The sequence below is a fragment of the Panthera tigris genome, chromosome A2 (genome assembly GCF_018350195.1).
Source record: "Panthera tigris isolate Pti1 chromosome A2, P.tigris_Pti1_mat1.1, whole genome shotgun sequence".
In the NCBI taxonomy this organism is placed as follows: domain Eukaryota; kingdom Metazoa; phylum Chordata; class Mammalia; order Carnivora; family Felidae; genus Panthera; species Panthera tigris.
Genome location: NC_056661.1, coordinates 120,434,117 through 120,443,749, shown reverse-complemented (window position 1 = coordinate 120,443,749; position 9,633 = coordinate 120,434,117).

Below are 9,633 nucleotides of genomic sequence, written 5' to 3'. Positions count from 1 at the left end.
CCTCACCAGGGTGGTATATTTGTTGCAATCGACGAGCCTACATTGACACATCATTACCAACCAAAGTCCATGGTTCACATTAGGGCTCACTCTCGGTGTTGTACATTCTATGGATTTTGACAAATGTATAATCACACGTATCTACCATTATAGTGTCATACAGAATAATTTCACTGCCCTAAAAATCCTCTGTGCTCCTACTATTCATCCCTCCTTTCCCACTGGCCCCTGATGATCACTGATCTTTTCACCACCTCCATGGTTTTGCCTTTTCCAGAATCTCATATAGTTGGAATCGTACCGTATATAGCCTACTCATATTGGCTTCTTTCACTTAATCTGTCACGAAGTCTTCATAGCTTGACGGCTCCATTCTTTTCAGCACTGAATACTATTCCATTGTCTGGATGTACCGCAGTTTATACATCCATTTACCTACTAAAAGACCTTGATTGCTTCCGAGTTTGGGCTATTACGAGTAACGATGCCATAAAGATCTGTGTGCAGGTGTCTGTATGGACCACTTTTCAGCTCATTTGACTTACAACCAAAGAACACAATTTCTGGATCATATGTTAAGAGTATGTTTAGTTTTATAGGAAACTTCCAAGTGATCTCCCACGTAGCTCTACCATTTGGCGTCATCAACAGCAGAGAATGAGAATTCTGTCTCTCCACATCCTCCCAAACATTTGGTGTTGTCGGTGTTCTAGGTTTTGGCCATTCTCATAGGTGTGAGGTGGTATCTTATTTTAAGTTGCATCTCCCTAATGAAGTAAGATGTGGAATATCTTTTCGTATGTTTCTTTGCCATCTGTATGTATTCTCTCTCTTTTTTTAAAAAAAAATTATTTATTTTGAGAGAGAAAGAGAGAGTGGGGGAGGGGCAGAGAGAGAGAGAGAGAGAGAGAGAGAGGGAGAGGGAGAGAATCCCAAGCAGGCTCTACGCCAACAGTGCTCAACTGACTGACCACCCACAGGCACCCCGTATTTGTATGTATTCTTTGGTGAGGTGTCTTTTCAGGTTTTTCTGCTGAGATTTTAATCAGGTTGTTGGTTTTCTTATTTTTGAGCTTTAAGAGTTCTTTGCATATTTTGCATAATAGTCCCTTATCAGATATATTTTTGCAAATATTTTCTCCCAGTTCTGTGGCTTTTCTCTCATTCTCCCAACACTGTCTTTTGCATAGCATGCGTTTTTAATTTCCATAAAGTCCAGCTTACCAATGACTTCTTTCATGTACCTTTGGTGTCGTATTTAAGAAATCGTCATACCCGAGGTCATCTAGATTTTCTCCTATATTATCTCCTAGGAGTTTCATAGGTTTGCATCCTACATTCAAGTCTCTGATCCATTTTGAGTTAATTTTGGTGAAGAATGTAAGGCCTGTGTCTAGATTCGTCTTTTTGCATGTGGATGTCCAGTCATTCCAGGACCATTTGTTGAAAAGACAATCTTTTGCATATTGTATTTGCTTTCATTCCTTTGTCAAATATCAGTTCATTGTATTTATGTGAGTCTGCTTCGGAGCTCTCGGTTCTGTTCTATTGATCTATTTGTCTGTTCTTTCAGCAATACCACACTTACTGTAGCTTTATTAAAAAACTAGGGGCGCCTGGGTGGCTCAGTCGGTTGAGCGTCTGACTTCGGCTCGGGTCATGATCTCACAGCTCATGAGTTTGAGCCCGTGTCAGGCTCTGTGCTGATGGCTCAGAGCCTGAAGCCTGCTGCGGATTCTGTGTCTCCCTCTCTCTATGCCCCTAACCCACTCGCATTCTGTCTCTGTCTCTCTCAACAATAAATAAACATCAAAAAACCCTTTTTTAAATACATAACTAAAAGTCTTGAAGCTGGGGAGTGTCAGTTCCCCGACTTTGTTCTTCTCCTTTATTGGCTATTCCCTATTGGCTATTCTGTTTTCTTTGGCCTTTCTGCATAAACTTTAGAATCAGTTTATTGATATCTACAAAATTAACTTGCTAGCAAATGTATTTAATGCCACTGAACCATATCTTTAAAAACGGTTAAAATGGTAACTTTTATGTTACATATATCTTACCATCACAAAATAAATAAAGGAAAGAAGAAATAGAGCGTATAGGAGATGAAAACATTTTCCTTGCCCTTCTTAGGGTCCCTGGAATTAAAGTAACAAGGACAGGTTAACAGAAGAAATGCACATAAATTTATTTAAGTTTTACGTGACATGGGAGCCTTCATAAGGAAACGAAGATCCAGAGGAACAATTAGACCCGAGTATTTTTATGCTAGGTTTGATGACGAGTGGACAATCGCGGAGGAATATGATAGGTTAATATGTTGAGGTAAGGATAGTAAACTGGGGAAAAATTAACAAGACCTGTTTGGGGGGATTCTTTTTATAAGGTTGTTCCTTTCCTCCAGGTGTAGGGAGGGTACCTCTCACATGAGAGTTTTATGACCAGTTTCAAGGAAGAAGGGTGGCGGAGGGGAGGGGAGTCAGAGCGACCTTCCTGCTTTTGCCAGTTTCTCAAACTCTTTCAGCTTAAAATATATTCAAAATGCCAATATTTTGGCATTCTATATTTTGGGATAGCATGTCCTGATCCCCAGCAAGGGCAAGAGAGAGAAAGGGGAAGGAAGAGAATAAGGAAAGCAGGCAGGCACACATCTGGGAACGAACGGTCCTACGTTCCAACACAGCAGCAGAACGTGGTGTCACAAAAATCTATGAAAAACCAAAGCAGCCCGTCTTCAGCCCCAAAACTGCGAATTCTCAACCCAAGAGGAAGTGTTTCATTTCGTTTCATTTGCATATTAATGCAATGCAAATAGCAGGAGGGTAGGACGGGAATGGGGGAGAAAGCGCCACCAGCCAGTAAACACTTGGTTGCAAAGTTGAGCACAGCACGTCAGTGTGAAGGGCGTGAAGGTAACAGACGAGGAGCCATAAGGTCTGGTAGAATACAGTCAGCTTATTCCAAAGATCTGAGGACAGACAGAAATGTTACAACAGACAGACAGCAGCAGGCTCAGTGGGTGTCAGGAAGAGACAGGTCAGAGTTCAACTGAGGTGCTGTCCGTGACCGTGGCAGGCAGCGACGTGCGAGGGGGGAACACACTGGCTGGGAAAGCCCCCACGCGCTGCCCGGAAAGGAGCGCTGGCGTGAACACAAGGTTTCACATCTGCCCTGGAAGAGGGCGCAGAAAATTGGAACATACCCTTAAAAATTCACACTGCATGAACTGGTGGTTTGTTTCTGCACCCAGCTCTGTTGAAGACTGGAGTGCTATTTAGGTGTCTTTTTGCCTGAAAAGAAAAAAAGCAGTTTTGTTTTGTATTGGCGAGGCCAGAACAAAGACTTCTCTCTGAGATACTTCCGGCATTGTCTTCAGATGCTGTCTCTCGGGGTCTGCCTGGTTCCAATTGTGGACAGAATGTGTATTAGATGCGGTGCGCTTCCTGGCTGCGTTGGCCTTCTCCCAGCAGCCATCTCTTACCCCCACCCCCGAGCTGGACCCTGCTTCTCATCCGTCTCTCCCTGCCATGCACCTGTTCTGGTGTTCTGTTCTACCCAGCCCTCACTACAAACGTAGAGAGAGAAGACTGGAGATTAAGGAGGTGCAAGGCAGTGGAAAGTATACCTTGAAGAAGCCGCAGACAGAAGAGGGCAGGGGTCTGATGATGGTGGCGGCGTGGGGGAGAATGGTCCATAATCCACCCACGTGTCCGCCAGAGGCGAGGGATGGGGAACCACCTACTGCATTTTTGGACTGGTACTATTCCCTCTCTTCAGTTTCTTTCCCTTCAATGATAGTAACATCCGGTTCATTCTCTCCTGGGGTCCGATTCTATGCAAGGTGACTATCTTAGCTCCCTAAGTCTGCCCTAACAAACTACTCCAGACTGGGTGGCTTAAAACAACCGAAATGTATGCTCTCAAGGTGCTGGAGGCTGGAAGTCTGAAATCAAGGTGTTGGCAGCATTGGTTCCTCCTACGGACTCTGAGAGGGAATCGGCGCTCAAACTGGGGGTTCGGGGATCCTGGAGGAACGAAGGATAGCTTAGGAGGATTTCAACATTTTGTCTTTGAGCTTCAATAAAAACCTTCAAGCACATGTAGGCAAACAAACTCGTCCGGGTCATCTGGATGGACACGGGAGAACTGAATGCTGCTCACAATTTCAGCAGAAGTTTTTTTGCTCTTGCGTTTCTTACCTTTTGGGGGTGTCTTGAAATGCTGTTTGGCCGTCACGGGCTGCTGAGTAACAGGTGTAAGTCACAGAGGAAGAGGTCCCAGAGCAAATCCCACAGAGGCTGGCAGCTTACGCACGTGAGAAGAGCCAGGAAAGTGGAGTTGGGAAGCCCAGCTCAGGTGACAGGGGACTGCCATTCACCCCCCGACCCTGCGGTCCTGCAGCACTGGCTCTTCCAGACTTTCTTTTTGCTTTTTTTTTTTTTTTTTAACATTTTATTTATTTTTGAGACAGAGAGAGACAGAGCATGAAGGGGGGAGGGGCAGAGAGAGAGGGAGACACAGAATCGGAAGCAGGCTCCAGGCTCTGAGCCATCAGGCCAGAGCCCGACGCGGGGCTCGAACTCACGGACCGCGAGATCGTGACCTGAGATGAAGTCGGCCACTTAACTGACTGAGCCACCCAGGCGCCCCTCTTCCAGCCTTTCAAGAGGAGCAGGAACAGCGCATTTTAGGTGTAATGTCTTCATTCTTTTATAACAGCAGCTAATTGGAAAAAATGAATCCTATGAGGGTCAGGTGAAACACGTCCATCCACGGGCCACACGTAGCCTACAGCCCTCCAGGTTACAATGTCCAGACCCGAGAAAGGTTGTCGGCAAGTTGAACCATCGCGCGGCACATGATGGGTTCGGGATGCCCGGCTCAAAAGAACCCCGTCCTAGAAACTGGTGTTTCAAGAAGCCGAATTAATTTCAGCAAAATAACAGCATTAATCACAGGAGCCAACTTTAGTTTTGTTGGTTTTTCTCGACTTGTACTCTTGCCTTTGGTCGTATAGTTGTAAAGAGTGTATTTATCGATATTTAAGAAAGGTCCTCATTTCAGTAATTTAAATCAATGGTGGGAATCTGTGGATATTGTCATTTTCGAGTCCAAGAAATCACGTCCTATCTTCTCTAACCTTCACAGAAATCCTTAGGAATATGAATTACGATTCCCACTTTATAGGCGAGAAAATAGACTCAAAGAGGTTAAGCGAGCGTCCCAGACTCACATAACTAATTCCAGGCAGTGCTGGGATTTGAACCCAGGCAGGGCTGTCTCCAAAGCCCACGGTTTCAATACCGACTCCCTAATTAGCAGTGCTGGACTTGTGATGACGCTGTGACTCTCCCACCTGAGTCCTCCTACCCTCTGAAAATTTAGGGTAGACAAGGGGAGTGGTCAAGACTCGGACATCCGGGATTCAGGTCTCCGAGGGACGATTTCAGAAGGGCTTAAGAAGAATCTGTGATCAGAACAGTCATCAACGATCTCTCGGTTCCACCGCTGGTCATCTTGAGCTTTATGGCCTGCAAATCCAACCACCATTTATAATTTTGTTTTTATGGATAAATATCACACCAGTTCCAACAAACATTTGGAACCAGCTGAATGTAATCTAAACTGCTTATGGTCCGATCAGGTCTGTGGCTGATCAGGAATCTGCTGAGAAGATGGTATTTAAGTCCCTTATGGGTGGATTAGTGTTCTCTCTGACTCATGTCCCACACTGTCCCCCCCAGCTTTGTCTGCTACCGCATGAAGGGCCTGGAATCAGAAAAGTTTAGTATAGGCTCATCAGCGCACCTGGGCAGCGGGACCTGAAAGACGTACGTACCTGGCCAAAGACACTAACCCATGCACGGGGGAGAAACTGGGCAGGAAGTGCAGTAAAATTTTAGCAGTGGTTGTCTCTGGGCTGGTAGCATTATGGGAGATTTAAATTTTCTTCTTTATGCTTTTCTACGATATCAAAACAATGTATTGCTTTTGATATGAAGAAAAATTATTTTTTGGATGAAAGAGAAAGGCATCGATGAAAAAAAAAAACAACAACTCACTCCTGGCAGTGGGGAAGGAACACTATTGCCACACACAGCCATCTGTTACGTCTTTCTAAGTGTCCCCCAGTGGAAGAAGACAATAGGAGTCACAGATTGGATTTGGAGTAAAATTTGGACAATTGTGACGGCTGGATGCGTTCCAAGGCACTTGTTAAAGACGTAGGCAGCGACACACGTCTTTGTTTCTTCCCCATCGACTCCTATCCAGCTGAGCACTTACTCCTCCCTCCTTCCCCCCACCCAAGCCTGGGCTCTTTCCCCTCCTTCAAGGGACTGGCACTTGAAAGGGAAGTGTGTGTGGTCCCCCAAAATAAAGGTGGTGCCTGCTCCTTAATCCACTGTGGTTGTCCTGGGCGGAAGGCCCCTTCTGCCACCTGCTGCTGCCACCGGCATTGGTTCTGTACCCTTGGTGGGCACCTCTCCACACCGTAGGCGGCCGTCGTGTGAGCGTATGGGCACCTCCTCACTGACACGGGCCCTGCCTTGAACCCTTCTGCAGCCATCAGTGGCTCCTTCTCTCAGGTACTAACAACATAGCTTCCCGCTAGGGACCCACGCCCCCCACAACCACATCCTCCTTTTAGTATTGAGTCTGCAACCCCTCCCAGCCCTTCAAAGCCCCCCCCCCCATCTCAAATTCCCAGTCTCCACCTCCCTGCTCCAACCCTTCCCCATTTCGGGTAGCTCCCAGCCCTCCTTAGAAGGGCCCCCAATGACCAAATTGACCAAATAGAGACCTGCATGGGGGTTGCCTTTTCAGCAGCCTTTAAACCACAGAAAAGCCAATCATTCTCCACAGGAGAAGTGGGCCCAGAACTGAAGAACACAACATCCTGGCTCTTGGCCGTGAAGGAGGAAAAGGAGGAAATTGCTTTACTCTTTTGCTCAGGAGTCAAAAGCAGCAAAATGAATCACTAACTGGGTGCTTACGGGCAAACAAAATCTGTAACTACAGAAATGACTCCAATTGCCCAGGTTATCTGGGCGTAGGGGAGGGGCAAGGGGACCGTCTCCTCCTCCCAACATATTCTCCAATGTCGCTTCCCTTCCACATGTTATGCGGTAGAATGCACGGAACGTCAAACTTACTGTCTTCACCGTGTTAAAACGTACAGTTCAGTGGTATTAAGTACGTCCACACTGTTGTGCAACCATCCCCACCGTTTATCACCAAAGCTTTTTCATCTTCCCAAACTGAAACTCTTGACCCATTAGACACCAACTCCCTCCCCGCTGCCTCCCCACAGCCCGCGGCAACCACCCTTCTCCTTTCTGTCTCTAGAAATTCAACTACTCTAAGTACTTCATATACAAGGAATTGAACAGTATTTGTTTTTTTGGTGACTGGCTTATTTCATTTAGCACATTGTTCTCAAGGTTCATCCATGTGGCAACATGGGTCAGAATTGCCTCCCTTTTTTTTTTTTTTTAATGTTTATTTTATTTATTTTTGAGAGAGAGAGAGAGAGAGAGAGAGAGATGGAGACAGACAGTGAGCGGGGGAGGGGCAGAGAGAGAGGGAGACACGGAATCCGAAGCAGGCTCCAGGCTCTGAGCTGTCAGCACACAGCCCGACGCAGAGCTCAAACCCACAACCCATGAGATCATGACCTGAGGTGACGTCAGATGCTTAAACGACTCAGCCACCCAGGTGCCCCAGAATTTCCTCCTTTTTAAAGGGGTGGGTAGTTCCACTCTTTGTGTGTGTATCACATTTTGTTCATCCATGGAGCCAACATCGGGCATGGACGCTTCCTACTTTTTGGTCTTGTGAATGACGCTGTTACGAATATTGAAATATAAATATCGCTTCAAGTTCCTGTTTTCCGTTCTTTTTGTTTCAGCAGCTTTTTTCACGGTCCTGTATTGACAAAATGGTGGTTAAGTCTATGTCGAAGACCATAGGATAAAATTAAGTCCATGACGTAGGGAGAAGCCGGTCCAACCAAGACTCTTTTGGTGCTCCTACCTCTGCCGCTGGCAGTGAATTTCTCAGTGATTTCCCCCACATAAATCACTGAAGATAAGCAAATAAGAACACTGAGAAAAGACAAAGAGATTTGGGGGATTTTCAGTGTGCCCAGGAGTGGACTCAGGTGACTTCCCCTGATCTCAGGTAATCCTGATGGATTCCTTTTTGAAAATCAAGTGTTGACTAGGTGACGCTCCAGGACCCAGGCTACATTTCTGGCTTGTCATCATCTGGGCCGTGTGACCCCAATCAGAGCAGGAGGAAAACCCACTGAGGCAGGAGCAAAAACATTAGCTGTCTCTACATCTGGCCTATCCCACCTCAGAGAGGGACATGGCCTCAGGAAATGTCTCCAGTCTTTTTACTTCTTTTACTTTTTTTTTTAACGTTTATTTATTTTTGAGACAGAGAGAGACAGAGCATGAACGGGGGAGGGTCAGAGAGAGGGAGACACAGAATCTGAAACAGGCTCCGGGCTCCGAGCTGTCAGCACAGAGCCCGACGCGGGGCTCGAACTCACGGACCGAGAGATCGTGACCTGAGCTGAAGTCGGACGCTTAACCGACTGAGCCACCCAGGCGCCCCTACTTTTTTTTTTTTTATTCAGCTCTGTCTTTTTTGTGAAGCCAAGTGGTGAAAACATTTGGAACAGCCTCAGCATTAACACCAAATGAGACCAAATTTGCTTTCATTTTTGTTTTTAAAGAATTAAGTCAGGCATCTGAAATCTGAAGGGTGTTAACTCACTGAAACCCTGCAAGGGGTTTCCTGACATAGCTTTGCTTTTCACCAACAACCAGGGCAGAGAGGTCGGGGGCAGGTGCGGGGGGGGGGGGGGGGGGAGAGGCAACGGAAGGGATTTTTGGAGACAAACTGTAACAGGGCTGCTACTTGGGATGCTAGGTTAAAAGTCAATTCAACTTGAGGGCTAAATCTCAGCAAATATTATTTTTACATGAAGATAAACATGAATATATTCTAGAAAGGAAGACAAATTTTCCATTCAGAAGACTAAGAGGCAACGGAAACTTAAAGCAAACCAGCTGGGTCATGAGCCCCAGGACCCGGGGATATGCATGTACTCTTATCTGCGCATCTGGAAACGTCACTGAAAAACACTTGAGAAGGTACTAGTAAGTAGCCTTGGCCCCTCTCTCCACGTCATGACTTTTCACCGTCAGTTCAGTATTAGCCAGTGTGGTAGTCACTATAACAGGCGAGCTCCAAATCTCAGTGGTTTAACACACACAAAAAAAAGTTTAAATTTTCACTCACTTCATAGTCCAAGAAAGAGGGGGGTGTGGTGTGGTATGAGAGACTGCTCCATGCCATCATTCAGCGCCCCAGGCTCCTTCCATCTTGTGGCCCTGTTATCACCTAGGGTTCTAGAATCCTCTACTGGGTCCTCTACATTCAGCCAGCAGCTCAGTGAAGAGAGAGGGGGTCGAGGATCTCACAGAAAGATTGAAGAAGCCAGTGATTTCCTCAGAGTGGCTTCCATCCCTCCACTAGTCTCTGGCCAGGACTAGTTACACGGTCCGTACAGTGTAAGGTGGCGGGGAGATGCCCGGTGCCCACGGGAGGAGCAGCGCACAC